Source organism: Pristiophorus japonicus, chromosome 5 (assembly GCF_044704955.1).
Source record: "Pristiophorus japonicus isolate sPriJap1 chromosome 5, sPriJap1.hap1, whole genome shotgun sequence".
Taxonomy (NCBI): Eukaryota; Metazoa; Chordata; class Chondrichthyes; family Pristiophoridae; genus Pristiophorus; species Pristiophorus japonicus.
The window spans coordinates 175,566,607-175,579,883 of NC_091981.1; positions in this window are offsets into that span (position 1 = coordinate 175,566,607).

Here is a 13,277-nt window from a genome sequence, read left to right on the forward strand (position 1 = left end):
AAGTGTTTGAGGTCTATAAAATAAGTGATTGTGTGCACATTGACAAATTATTTCAATTAGATAGGTTGGGAAGACCAGGGGTCACGCTTATAAATTATGTAAAGGAAGGAATAGGTTATAAGTTACGCAAGGGAAGAAATAGGTTATGTGTTAGGCAGTACTTCTTTTCCTAGAGAGCAGTGGACCTATGGAATAAGTTGCCGTTTGTATGGCGAGTGCTGATTCATTGTATAGCTTCAAGAGAGAACTGGATTGGTTCCTGTCTGGGGCAGTGATCGCATCATAAAAGAAGTAGGTACCAAGAAATAAAAGTCATAGTTAATGTGGTCTCCTGAACTAGTTTCAGTCACTGAGGGGATCAGAGAGGAATTTTCCAGATTTTTGTTTTTACAATTAGCTTTGGGTTTTTATGTTTCTTCGCATCCTCCAGGAGATTGCATGGCACCTAGTGGGTAGGGAGTGACCTTAATTGTGATGCTTAAGGCATCACATTTGTATGAGACAGGTTAGATGGACCAGCTGGTCTTTTCCTGTCTGACATTTTCCTTTCTTAGCTCAATTGTGGGATTAAGTGTTCCAGATTGTGTTGACATATAACATAAGGGATCATCTGGAAGAATAGGGTCTGATCAGGGAGATCCAGCATAGTTTCAGAAGGTACAGGTTGTGACTGACCAATTTATTGGATTTGAGGAGATTACAGATCGGGTTGATCGGCGTGAGGCAGTGGGTGTTGGAAGGCATTGACAATGATTCATGTAACAGATGGATTCATAAAGTGTGTGCCCATGGGATAAACTCCAAATTATTAGCCTGGATTGGTGCTAGGCTGAAAGGTAGACAGCAAAGAGTTGTAGTGCATGGGGAACTATCAGAGCAGAGTCCTACTAGGCCTTTGTTGGAACTGTTTGATATTTATCATTTATGTAAAAGAATTATAGGATGAAATATTGCCCAAGGTGATACCAAATTGAGTGCACTGATCAATGTTGCTAACCAGCATGCAATAATCGTCAGCATCTTCACCGAGGCATACGAAAGCATGGGCCTTACACTAAACATCCATAAGACAAAGGTCCTACACCAACTTGACCCCACCACACAGCACTGACTCCCAGTCATCAAAATCCATGGTGCGGCCTTGGACATCGTGGACCATTGTCCATACCTCAGGAGCCTACTATCAGCAAGGATATACATCGACGACGAGGTCCAACAGCACCTCCAGTGTGCCAGTGCAGCCTTCGGTTGCCTGAGGAAGAGAGAGTTTGAAGACCAGGACCTCAAATTTGGCACCAAGCTTATGGTCTACAGAGCAGTAATGATACCAGCCCTCCTATAAAGTTCAGAGATGTGGACCACATACAGTGGACACCTCAAAGCGCTGGAGAAGTACCACCAGAGCTGCCTCCGCAAGATCCTGCAAATCCACTAGGAAAATAGAGCACCAACGTCACTATTCTCACTCAGGCCAACATCCCCAGCATCAAGCACTGACCACACTCGACCAGCTCCATTGGGCGGGCCACATCATCCGCATGCCCAACACGAGACACCCAAAGCAAGTGCTCTACTCGGAGCTCCTACACGGCAAGTGAGGCCCAGGTGGGCAGAAGAAACATTTCAAGGACACCCTCAAAGTCTCCTTCATAAAGTGCAACATTCCCACGGGCACCTGGGAATCCCTGGCCCAAGACCACCCTAAGTGGAAGAAGAGCATCCGGGAGGACGTTGAGCACCTCGAGTCTCATCGCCGAGAGCATGCAGAAACCAAACGCAGACAGTGGAAGGAGCATGCGGCAAACCAGACTCCCCACCCGTCTTTTCCTTCAACCACTGTCAGTCCCACCTGTGACAGAGACTGTAACTCCCGTATTGGACCTGAGAACTCACTTTTAGAGTGAAAGCAAGTCTTCCTCGATTTTGAGGGACTGCCTATGATGATGTTTTGAGGGATCTGCACAAGCTAGGTCAATGGGTAGATAAAATAAGAATATAGAGTACATATTAAACAGCAGTGTGCTTGGGGTAACAGAGCAGTAGAGAGATCTGAGAGTTTGGTGAATGGGTTGTTAAAAGTGCCAGTTCAGTACTTACAGGTCATAAAGACAGCGGGCTAGATTTTACACTTTTATGCAGATCGCCCAAAAATGGGCGTTATTTCCGGCGTGGGCGGTAAAAATGGGGTTCAGATCACCGGCTTGTCGCCCATTCTCAAAGCCCCCAGTCTCCATTTTTGAAATTGGGCGTTGCCGCGAGCGATCTGAAATGGGCGTTAGCGTTAAATCTCTCTGACCCTCTGTTGTAAAGTGTCGCCGTTCCTTAGCACAGCATGGTAACGATCATTTCCCGCAATTCAGGAGGTCAAGGGTCATCATGACATGCGCATAAGAGGAAACAGAGAGAGAGGGAGCTGAGAGGGAGTGAAGGCGTGTGTGGGTATGGTGTGGCTGCTTTGGGAGGAAGGAGGGAGAATTTTGAGCTTTATAGCAAATTGGGGAAAAAAAATTAGCTGTTACCAGCCAGATATTTTCCTGAATTTGGTGCCTATAATGGAGGGAGAGGAGGAGGCGACACAGCACGCTGTGGAGACTGACGCTGGTGAGAGCAGTGAGCTGGGAGAGGAGCACATTGGAGGGTGCAAAAGAACTAGGAAGTTCTCGGACGAGGCAAATGCTTCCCTCCTCCAGGAGGTCGAGTCATGCTGGGATGAGTTGACACAGGGAGGGCGTGGGAAGCCTACCACAAAGGCCTACCAGAAGATATGGGCCGAGATAGCAAAGGTGATCTCGTCGGCGACCAACGAGGTGCGTGGGGTCAACCAATGCCACAAAGGATGGAACGACCTTGTGGGATCCACAAGAGCAAGTATTACATTTATTTACATGTACTTATATATTTATAAGATTTGATTTGTAAGAGTCATGAGTGACTATAATCAGATGTGAGGTGTTTCACTTTTACTGGGAATGTTGTACTCAAAGCCTACATTCATGGTGCATGTCTTAAGATAAAGAATGAGAATTATCATAATAATTGTTACGTATTTAACCCCTTGTAACTTGCATCACACCTGACCACCTGAGGGCCTACCTGTTGGAGTCCCAAGGGATCCTTTTGGAGCACAGTATATAAGCAGGCCACCCACGCGATACCTGTACTCTGGAACCTTAATAAAGGAGCTAAGGTCACACTTGCTCATTATACACAGTACTCGGTCTGACCATTTATTATGAGGGTAACAATTGGTGACGAGATAACGAACAACCACGCGAAAATGCAAAGAATAATTGGCATCCTGGAGAAGTTCTCAAAGGGGGACGATTGGGAGGCCTTCGTGGAGAGACTCAACCAATACTTCGTGGCCAACGAGCTGGAAGGGGACGAGAACGCAACCAAACAAAGGGCGACCCTCCTAACTGTCTGTGGGGCAACAACCTATGGCCTCATGAAGAATCTTCTGGCCACAGCTAAACCAACAGAGAAATCCTATGAAGAACTGTGTACATTGGTCTGGGAGCACCTCAATCCTAAGGAAAGCGTTTTGATGGCGAGATATCGGTTCTACACGTTTCAATGATCAGAGGGCCAGGGCGAGCTACGTTGCTGAACTAAGGCGCCTTGCAGGACATTGTGAGTTTGAGGGATTCCTAGAACAAATACTCAGAGACTTTTTTGTACTGGGCATCGGACATGAGACAATTCTTCACAAACTGTTGACTGTAGAAACTCCGAATCTGAGTAAAGCCATAACGATAGCCCAGGCATTTATGTCCACCAGCGACAACACCAAGCAGATTTTGCAGAACAAAGAAGCTTCGGCCAGTACTGTGCATAAAGTAACGTCGGTTTTGAGCAGAAATATACAGGGCAGAACGTACACGCCGGCTGCTGTGGCCCGACCTCAATTGACCCAGAGTCTACCATCATCTGTTAATGCGAGGCAGTTAACACCCAGTTGGCGCTGCGGAGGTGATCATCGGCCCCATCAATGGCTGCAGAACAATGGGACACCTCCAACAAATGTGGAGGCGAGCTGCAAACCCTGCAAACCACCACGTTGCAGAGGAAGATAGATCCACAGTGGATCAGATGGAATTGGAAACTCATACGGAGGAGGCAGAGATGTATGGGGTACACACGTTCATAACGAAATGCCCACCAATAATGTTGAAAGTTGAACTGAACGGTATTCCAGTGTCTATGGAGCTGGATACGGGGGCAAGTCAGTCCATAATGAGTAAAACGGCCTTCAACAGGCTGTGGAGAAAGAAGGCACACAGGGCTAAGCTCAGTCCCATTCACACCAAACTAAGGACTTACACAAAGGAACTAATCCCTGTAATTGGCAGCGCTGAAGTCAAAGTCTCCTATGATGGAGCAGTACACGAGCTCCCGCTGTGGATTTTGCCAGGGGATGGCCCGACATGGTTTGGCAGAAGCTGGCTGGGGAAAATCCGCAGGAACTGGGACGACATCAGAGCGCTTTCGTCCTTTGACGACATCACATGTACCCAGGTTCTAAGCAAGTTCCCTTCGTTATGCGAGCCAGGCATTGGAAGCTTCTCGGGGCGAAAGTGCAGATCCATTTGGTTCCCAGTACGTGACACAAGGCTCGGTCGGTACCGTAAATGATGTGTGAAAAAGTGGAAATCAAGCTGGACAGGCTGCAATGCGAAGGCATCTTCGCGCCGGTGGAATTTAACGACTGGGCCAGTCCAATTGTTCCAGTACTCAAGGAGGACCGTACGGTTAGAATTTGCGGGGACTATAAAATAACGATTAACCGTTTTTCGCTGCAGGACCAGTACCCACTACCAAGGAAGATGACCTATTCGCGACCCTGGTTGGAGGGAAGACGTTCACCAAGCTGGACCTGACCTCGCCCTACATGACGCAGGAGCTGGAGGAGTCTTCGAAAGGCCTCACCTGGATCAACATGCACAAAGCTCTGTTTATCTACAACTGGTGCCCGTTCGGGATTCGGTCGGCCGAAGCGATCTTCCAACGGAACATGGAGAGCCTGCTAAATTCGGTTCCTTGAACAGTGGTCTTCCAGAACGACATATTGGTTACAGGTCGGGACACCATGGAGCACTTGAAGAATCTGGAGGAGGTTCTTAGTCGGTTGGTGTAATGTCTGTAAGCTTGTAATGTTTGTAGCTCCACACTGTGGATGTGGACGTATTGTATACTGCAACTACAGAGTTAATCATAAACAGAAGCAGGAGGTTCCGGAGACTTCCGAGAGCTGCCTGCCATGTTCGAAAACTGTGCGTGCTTGTGCTCTGGGAATATATCACATTTGTCGGCGAGATGGGATTTTTCGGAAAATTTAAAGCTGAAATTTTGTTGGTGAAAGATTCAGCCAGTCGACAGAGAGATTTTTGAAGCTTCTCTGTCTTTGGAAATAGCTACAAAATCCGAGGTAAAAAACAAGCACACTAGTTTAAACTGCAGAGTCAAGAATGGCTGCATCCGTAGGTTTAAGGCATATGTGGACTGGCTAAAAATGTATTTCACTGCAAATAATATAATCGAAGTTCCAGAGAATGCAGTTCAGAACCAGGCTGTGTTGGAATGGAAGTGAGCTATCTTCTTCTCTGCAGCTGGACCTGAATTGTATGAAATGCTGATAAATCTACTTGTGCCTGACGAGCCAAAGGACACAATGCTTAAAGAGATTTTAACGAAGCTGGAGCAGCACTCTAACCCCAAACCGTTAGAAATTGCTGAAAGCTTTCATTTTGGTATACGAAATCAAAAGACTATGAAAGTATCAGTGATTACATTGTAGCATTAAAAAAGCTATCTATTCATTTTAATTTTGGAAACTTCCAAAACCGAGCATTGTGGGACCGTTTTGTTTGTGAGGTGAAAAATGATGCGATCAGAAGAAAGTTATTGACGACGGATGACTTGACTTTTGGGATTGCTTGTCAGACAGCGAGGTCGATGGGCATGGCTGATCAATATTCCCAAGAATTTCATAATAATTACGGTCCATCAGTCAACTGAGGTGAATCGCCTGCAGATTCAAAGTAAAAGGCGGTGGGGGCCCAAAGTCTCAGAAACTGGAAATTCTAACAGAGCGTCGAAGTCATGCTATAAGTGCCTGGGACAACACATTGCTCAAAGTTGTCCATATGTGAAGGCAGAGTGTTTCTCCTGCAGAAAGACTGGGCATCTTGCGAAGGCATGCCGACTGAAGGGTAAATCAGCTTTCAAAGCTATGAGTCCAGCGTTCAAAGCTATGAGTAGAAATCCCCAGAGACTACATAGCATGGAAGAACAACAACAGGATGAGGAGACGTTAGAGTTACACATCATCAGGAACATGAGGTTAACAGACAGCGATTCAAAATGTATCAAAATCCACATAGATGTTGCGGGATTCAAGATACCAATGGAATTCGACACGGGTGCATCCTTGAGTGTAGTACCGGAGTCGCTATACCTCGACAAATTGCTTGATTTCCCATTGGAGAAATCCAAGATAGAGCTGCGAGGCTACTCGGGAGAGAACATTCCTGTGGTAGGTCGTATCACCGTACCGGTGAAATACAAGGATTAATTTTAGAAATTGCCTCTAATAGTAGTGAAAGGAGACAAACCTGCCTTACTAGTAAGAAATTGATTGAGATCACTGAAGCTGGACTGGAGTGAGATTTTTCGTGTTGAAACGAGATTTGCATCAACGGATGATGTTATCAAGAGTTATCCAAAGGTGTTCTGCGAAATGGGCAGTCCGATCCAAGGCTTCAAGGTGAGTATCAGGGTACAGAAGGATGCTAGATCGGTTTACTGCAAGCCACGTTCCGTACCATATGCACTCAAGGAGAATGTTGAGCAAGAACTCAAAAGACTAGAGTCTGAGAACATTATTTGTAAGATAGATCGATGTAATTGCGCTACAACCATTGTTGTTGTACCTAAGTCCGATGGTAAGTCAAGGATGTCTCCGAGCGAGTGCAGGACATTCTGAAAAGGGAGGGAGAACAGCCAGTTGTCGTGGTGCACATTGGTACCAATGACATAGGTAAAAAAAGGGATAAGGTCCTACGAGACGAATTTAAGGAGCTAGGAGTTAAATTAAAAAGTAGGACCTCAAAAGTAGTAATTTCGGGATTGCTACCAGTGCCACGTGCTAGTCAGAGTAGGAATCGCAGGATAGCACAGATGAATACGTGGCTTGAGCAGTGGTGCAACAGGGAGGGATTCAAATTCGTGGGGCATTGGAACAGGTTCTGGGGAAGGTGGGACCAGTACAAACCGGACGGTCTGCACTTGGGCAGGAACGGAACCAATGTCCTAGGGGGAGTGCTTGCTAGTGCTGTTGGTGAGGAGTTAAACTAATATGGCAGGGGGATGGGAACCAATACAGGGAGACAGAGGGAAACAAAAAGGAGACAAAAACAAAAGACAGAAAAGAGATGAGTAAAAGTGGAGGGCAGAGAAACCAAAGGCAAGAAACAAAAAGGACCACTGAATATAAAAGGGCTGCAGGAGGGGTAAAAACTAAAAATCATGGTTTAAAAACGAGGATGTAAACACTCTACCTAAATGCACGCAGCATTAGAAATAAAGTAAATGAGTTGACGGCACAAATCATTACAAATGGGTATGATTTGGTGGCCATTACAGAGACATGGTTGCAAGGTGGCCAGGACTGGGAATTAAACGTACAGGGGTATCTGACGATTCGGAAAGATAGGCAGGAAGGGAAGGGAGGTGGGGTAGCTCTGTTAATAAGGGATGATATCAGGGCAGTTGTGAGGGATGATATTGGCTCCAATGAACAAAATGCTGAATCATTGTGGGTGGAGATTAGAGATAGTAAGGGGAAAAAGTCACTGGTCGGCGTAGTTTATAGGCCCCCAAATAATAACTTCATGGTGGGGCGGGCAATAATCAAGGGAATAATGGAGGCATGTGAAAAAGGAACGGCAGTAGTTATGGGGGATTTTAACGTACATATCGATTGGTCAAATCAAATCACAGGGGGTAGCCTGGAGGAGGAATTCATAGAATGCATACGGGATTGTTTCTTAGAACAGTATGTAACAGAGCCTACAAGGGAGCAAGCCATTTTGGATCTGGTCCTGTGTAACGAGACAGGAAAAATAAACGATCTCCTCGTAAAAGATCCTCTCGGAATGAGTGATCACAATATGGTTGAATTTGTAATACAGATTGAGGATGAGGAAGTTGTGTCAGAAACGAGAGTACTATGCTTAAACAAAGGGGACTACAGTGGGATGAGGGCAGAGTTGGCTAAAGTAGACTGGAAACAAGGACTAAACGGTGGCACAATTGAGGAACAGTGGAGGACTTTTAAGGAGCTCTTTCATAATGCGCAACAAAAATATATTCCAGTGAAAAAGAAGGGCGGCAAGAGAAGAGATAACCAGCCGTGGATAACCAAGGAAATAAAGGAAAGTATCAAATCAAAGAGCAATGCGTATAAGGTGGCCAATGTTAGTGGGAAACTAGAGGATTGGGAAGATTTTAAGCAACAGCAAAGAATGACTAAAAAAGCAATAAAGAAAGGGAAGATAGATTACGAAGGTAAACTTGCGCAAAACATAAAAACAGATAGTAAAAGCTTTTACAGATATATAAAACGGAAAAGAGTGACTAAAGTAAATGTTGGTCCCTTAGAAGATGAGAAGGGGGATTTAATAATGGGAAATGTGGAAATGGCTGAGACCTTAAACAATTATTTTGCTTCAGTCTTCACAGTGGAAGACACAAAAACCATGCCAAAAATTGCTGGTCATAGGAATGTGGGAAGGGAGGACCTTGAGATGATCACTATCACTAGGGAGGTAGTGCTGGACAGACTAATGGGATTGAAGGTAGACAAGTCCCCTGGTCCTGATGAAATGCATCCCAGGGTATTAAAAGAGATGGCGGAAGTTATAGCAGATGCATTTGTTATAATCTACCAAAATTCTCTGGACTCTGGGGAGGTACCAGCGGATTGGAGAGCAGCTAATGCAACGCCTCTGTTTAAAAAGGGGGGCTGGCAAAAGGCAGGTAACTATAGGCCGGTTAGTTTAACATCTGTAGTGGGGAAAATGCTTGAAACTATCATTAAGGAAGAAATAGCGGGAGATCTGGATAGGAATAGTGCAATCAAGCAGACGCAGCATGGATTCATGAAAGAGAAATCATGTTTAACTAACTTACTGGAATTCTTTGAGGATATAACGAGCATGGTGGATAGAGGTGTACCGATGGATGTGGTGTATTTAGATTTCCAAAAGGCATTCGATAAGGTGCCACACAAAAGGTTACTGCAGAAGATAAAGGTACGCGGAGTCAGAGGAAATGTATTAGCATGGATAGAGAATTGGCTGGCGAACAGAAAGCAGAGAGTCGGGATAAATGGGTCCTTTTCCGGTTGGAAATCAGTGGTTAGTGGTGTGCCACAGGGATCAGTGCTGGGACCACAACTGTTTACAATATACATAGATGACCTAGAGGAGGGGACAGAGTGTAGTGCAACAAAATTTGCAGATGACACTAAGATTAGTGGGAAAGCGGGTTGTGTAGAGGACTCAGAGAGGCTACAAGGAGATTTGGATAGGTTAAGCGAATGGGCTAAGGTTTGGCAGATGGAATACAATGTCGGAAAGTGTGAGGTCATCCACCTTGGGAAAAAAAACAGTAAAAGGGAATATTATTTGAATGGGGAGAAATTACAACATGCTGTGGTGCAGAGGGACCTGGGGGTCCTTGTGCATGAAACTCTTTTAGAGTCCTTGTGCATGAATCCCAAAAGGTTAGTTTGCAGGTGCAGCAGGTAATCAGGAAGGCGAATGGAATGTTGGCCTTCATTGCGAAAGGGATGGAGTACAAAAGCAGGGAGGTGTTGCTGCAACTGTATAAGGTTTTGGTAAGGCAGCACCTGGAGTACTGCGTGCAGTTTTGGTCACCTTACTTAAGGAAGGATATACTAGCTTTGGAAGGGGTACAGAGACGATTCACTAGGCTGATTCGAGAAATGAGGGGGTTAACTTATGATGATAGATTGAGTAGACTGGGTCTTTACTCCTTGGAGTTCAGAAGGATGAGGGGTGATCTTATAGAAACATTTAAAATCATAAAAGGGATAGACAAGATAGAGGCAGAGAGGTTGTTTCCATTGGTGGGGGAGACTAGAACAAGGGGGCACAGCCTCAAAATACGGAGGAGCCAATTTAAAACCGAGTTGAGAAAGAATTTCTTCTCCCAGAGGGTTGTGAATCTGTGGAATTCTCTGCCCAAGGAAGCAGTTGAGGTTGGCTCATTGAATGTTTTCAAGTCAAAGATAGATAGATTTTTAAGCAATAAGGGAATTAAGGGTTACGGGGAGAGGGCGGGTAAGTGGAGCTGAGTCCATGACCAGATCAGCCATGATCTTGTTGAATGGCGGAGCAGGCTCGAGGGGCTAGATGGCCTACTCCTGTTCCTAATTCTTATGTTCTTATGTTCTTATGTAAGGTAAGATTGTGTGGTGATTATAAAGTAACCGTAAACCAGGTTCTAGAGGGTAATGTCCCCAATACTTTGCCGAATATAGACAGGTTGTCAGATATTCCCAAAACTGGATCTTACAAATGCCTACTTACAGTTTGAATTAGATGAAGAGTCCAAGTCATGTTTGACTATAAATACTCAGCTAGGCCTATATCAATTTAATAGGCTACCGTTTGGAGTGTCTTCCGCCCCTGCCATATTCCAAGGGGTGATGAACCAGATTTTGTACGGTATTGAAGTATGTTATTTGTAGTATGTTATTTGGATGACATACTAATTTCAGCACCAAATAGGCAAATTCATAACAACATATTGAATGAATTCCTCAAATGGCTAGAGAAGCGCAGAGTACGAGTGTCTGCTCGTAAATGTGAGTTATTTCAGAACTCTGGAGTACTTAGGGTACAGAGTAGACAAAGATGGTTTACATCCAACCATGGGAAAGCTGGATGCAATCAGAAATGCACCCACTCCCAGGAATGTCACTGAACTTCGTTCATTCTTGGGCCTTTTAAACTATTATGGGAAGTTCCTACCAAATTTGGCTACAGTATTACATCCACTGAATGACCTATTGAAAAAACAGGTCCATTGGAAGTGGTCAAAAGAATGTGATACAGCATTCAAGGAGTGTAAAAGCAACTTGGTAGAGAGCACCATGTTAATTCACTATGAAATATCTTAGGAGATTAAGCTAGCCTCTCCGTATGGAGTTGGGACAGTAATTTCTTATGTATTACGTAGTGGGAAGGAGAGACCAATTGCTTTTGCTTCATTCACTCTCAGTGCTAGTGAGAGTAATTAAGCGCAAATTGAAAGGAAAGTTTTGGCATTAAATTTTTTGGTCAAGAAGTTCCACAAATACTTGTATGGTCATAAGTTTACCATCATTTCAGACCATAAGCCCCTAACAGCAATCCTCCATCCAAAGTCCCCAGTTCCAACATTAGCTACAGCCTGAATGCAGAGATGGGCTTTGATTTTTGTCAGTATATACATATGACATTGAGTACAGACAATCAGCTGATCACAGTAATGCTGATGCAATGTCTAGATTGCCTTCCCCATCACAAGTTGCACCCAATAGGGAAGAAGTGTTTTATTTTTCATATATTGATGAATTTCCAGTCACAGCTGAAGACATTGGTAGAGCAACCAAACGTGACCCAGTGATGTCAAAGGTGTATGATTACATTGCAAATGGATGGCCAAACCATGTAACAGACAAAGATATTCATCCATTCTTCACTCGAAAGAATGAATTATCAGTCGATAAAGATTGTATCATGTGGGGTGCAAGAGTGGTTATACCAAATAAATTCAAGTCCAAATTACTAGGAGACCTCCATGACCAGCACCTGGTAATGTGCTTGACCAAGAGTTTTGCACGCAGTTATTTATGATGGCCAGGTCTTGATAAAGATATAGACTACATCGTGAGTCAATGCACGACATGTCAATTTGGCCTCCCAGAAGAAATTATTTCTGATAATGGACCACAATTCTGTTCAGAAGAATTTGCACAGTTCACAAGCAAAAATAGGGTGAAACATACCAAGGTTCCACTGTACCACCCTGCTTCGAAATATGCAGCAGAGTGCACTGTACAAATTGTAAAACGTGCCCTCATAAAACAAATGTTGGATCCAAATCCAAAGAAACGACAGTTGTCATTGGATTAGAAATTGGCTACATTTAAGATTACGTATTTTAATACTCCTCATACAACTACTGGTAGAACACCAGCAGCGTTGTTTCTCAAACGACAGCCACGAACCAGATTCTCGTTGTTAAAACCAAATTTGGCACAGTCCGTAGAAGAGACACAATTAAAACAGAAAAAGAATCATGATAAGGCTAGAGTAAAAGAGAGAAACATAGAAACATAGAAACATAGAAAATATGTGCAGGAGTAGGCCATTCGGCCCTTCTAGCCTGCACCGCCATTCAATGAGTTCATGGCTGAACATGCAACTTCAGTACCCCATTCCTGCTTTCTCGCCATACCCCTTGATCCCCCTAGTAGTAAGGACTACATCTAACTCCTTTTTGAATATATTTAGTGAATTGGCCTCAACAACTTTCTGTGGTAGAGAATTCCACAGGTTCACCACTCTCTGGGTGAAGAAGTTTCTCCTCATCTCGGTCCTAAATGGCTTACCCCTTATCCTTAGACTGTGACCCCTGGTTCTGGACTTCCCCAACATTGGGAACATTTTTCCTGCATCTAACCTGTCTGAACCCATCAGAATTTTAAACATTTCTATGAGGTCCCCTCTCATTCTTCTGAACTCCAGTGAATACAAGCCCAGTTGATCCAGTCTTTCTTGATAGGTCAGTCCCGCCATCCCGGGAATCAGTCTGGTGAACCTTCGCTGCACTCCCTCAATAGCAAGAATGTCCTTCCTCAATTAGGAGACCAAAACTGTACACAATACTCCAGGTATGGCCTCACCAAGGCCATGTACAACTGTAGCAACACCTCCCTGCCCCTGTACTCAAATCCCCTCGCTATGAAGGCCAACATGCCATTTGCTTTCTTAACCGCCTGCTGTACCTGCATGCCAACCTTCAATGACTGATGTACCATGACACCCAGGTCTCGTTGCACCTCCCCTTTTCCTAATCTGTCACCATTCAGATAATAGTCTGTCTCTCTGTTTTTACCACCAAAGTTACCTCACATTTATCCACATTATACTTCATTGGCCATGCATTTGCCCACTCACCTAACCTATCCAAGTCACTCTGCA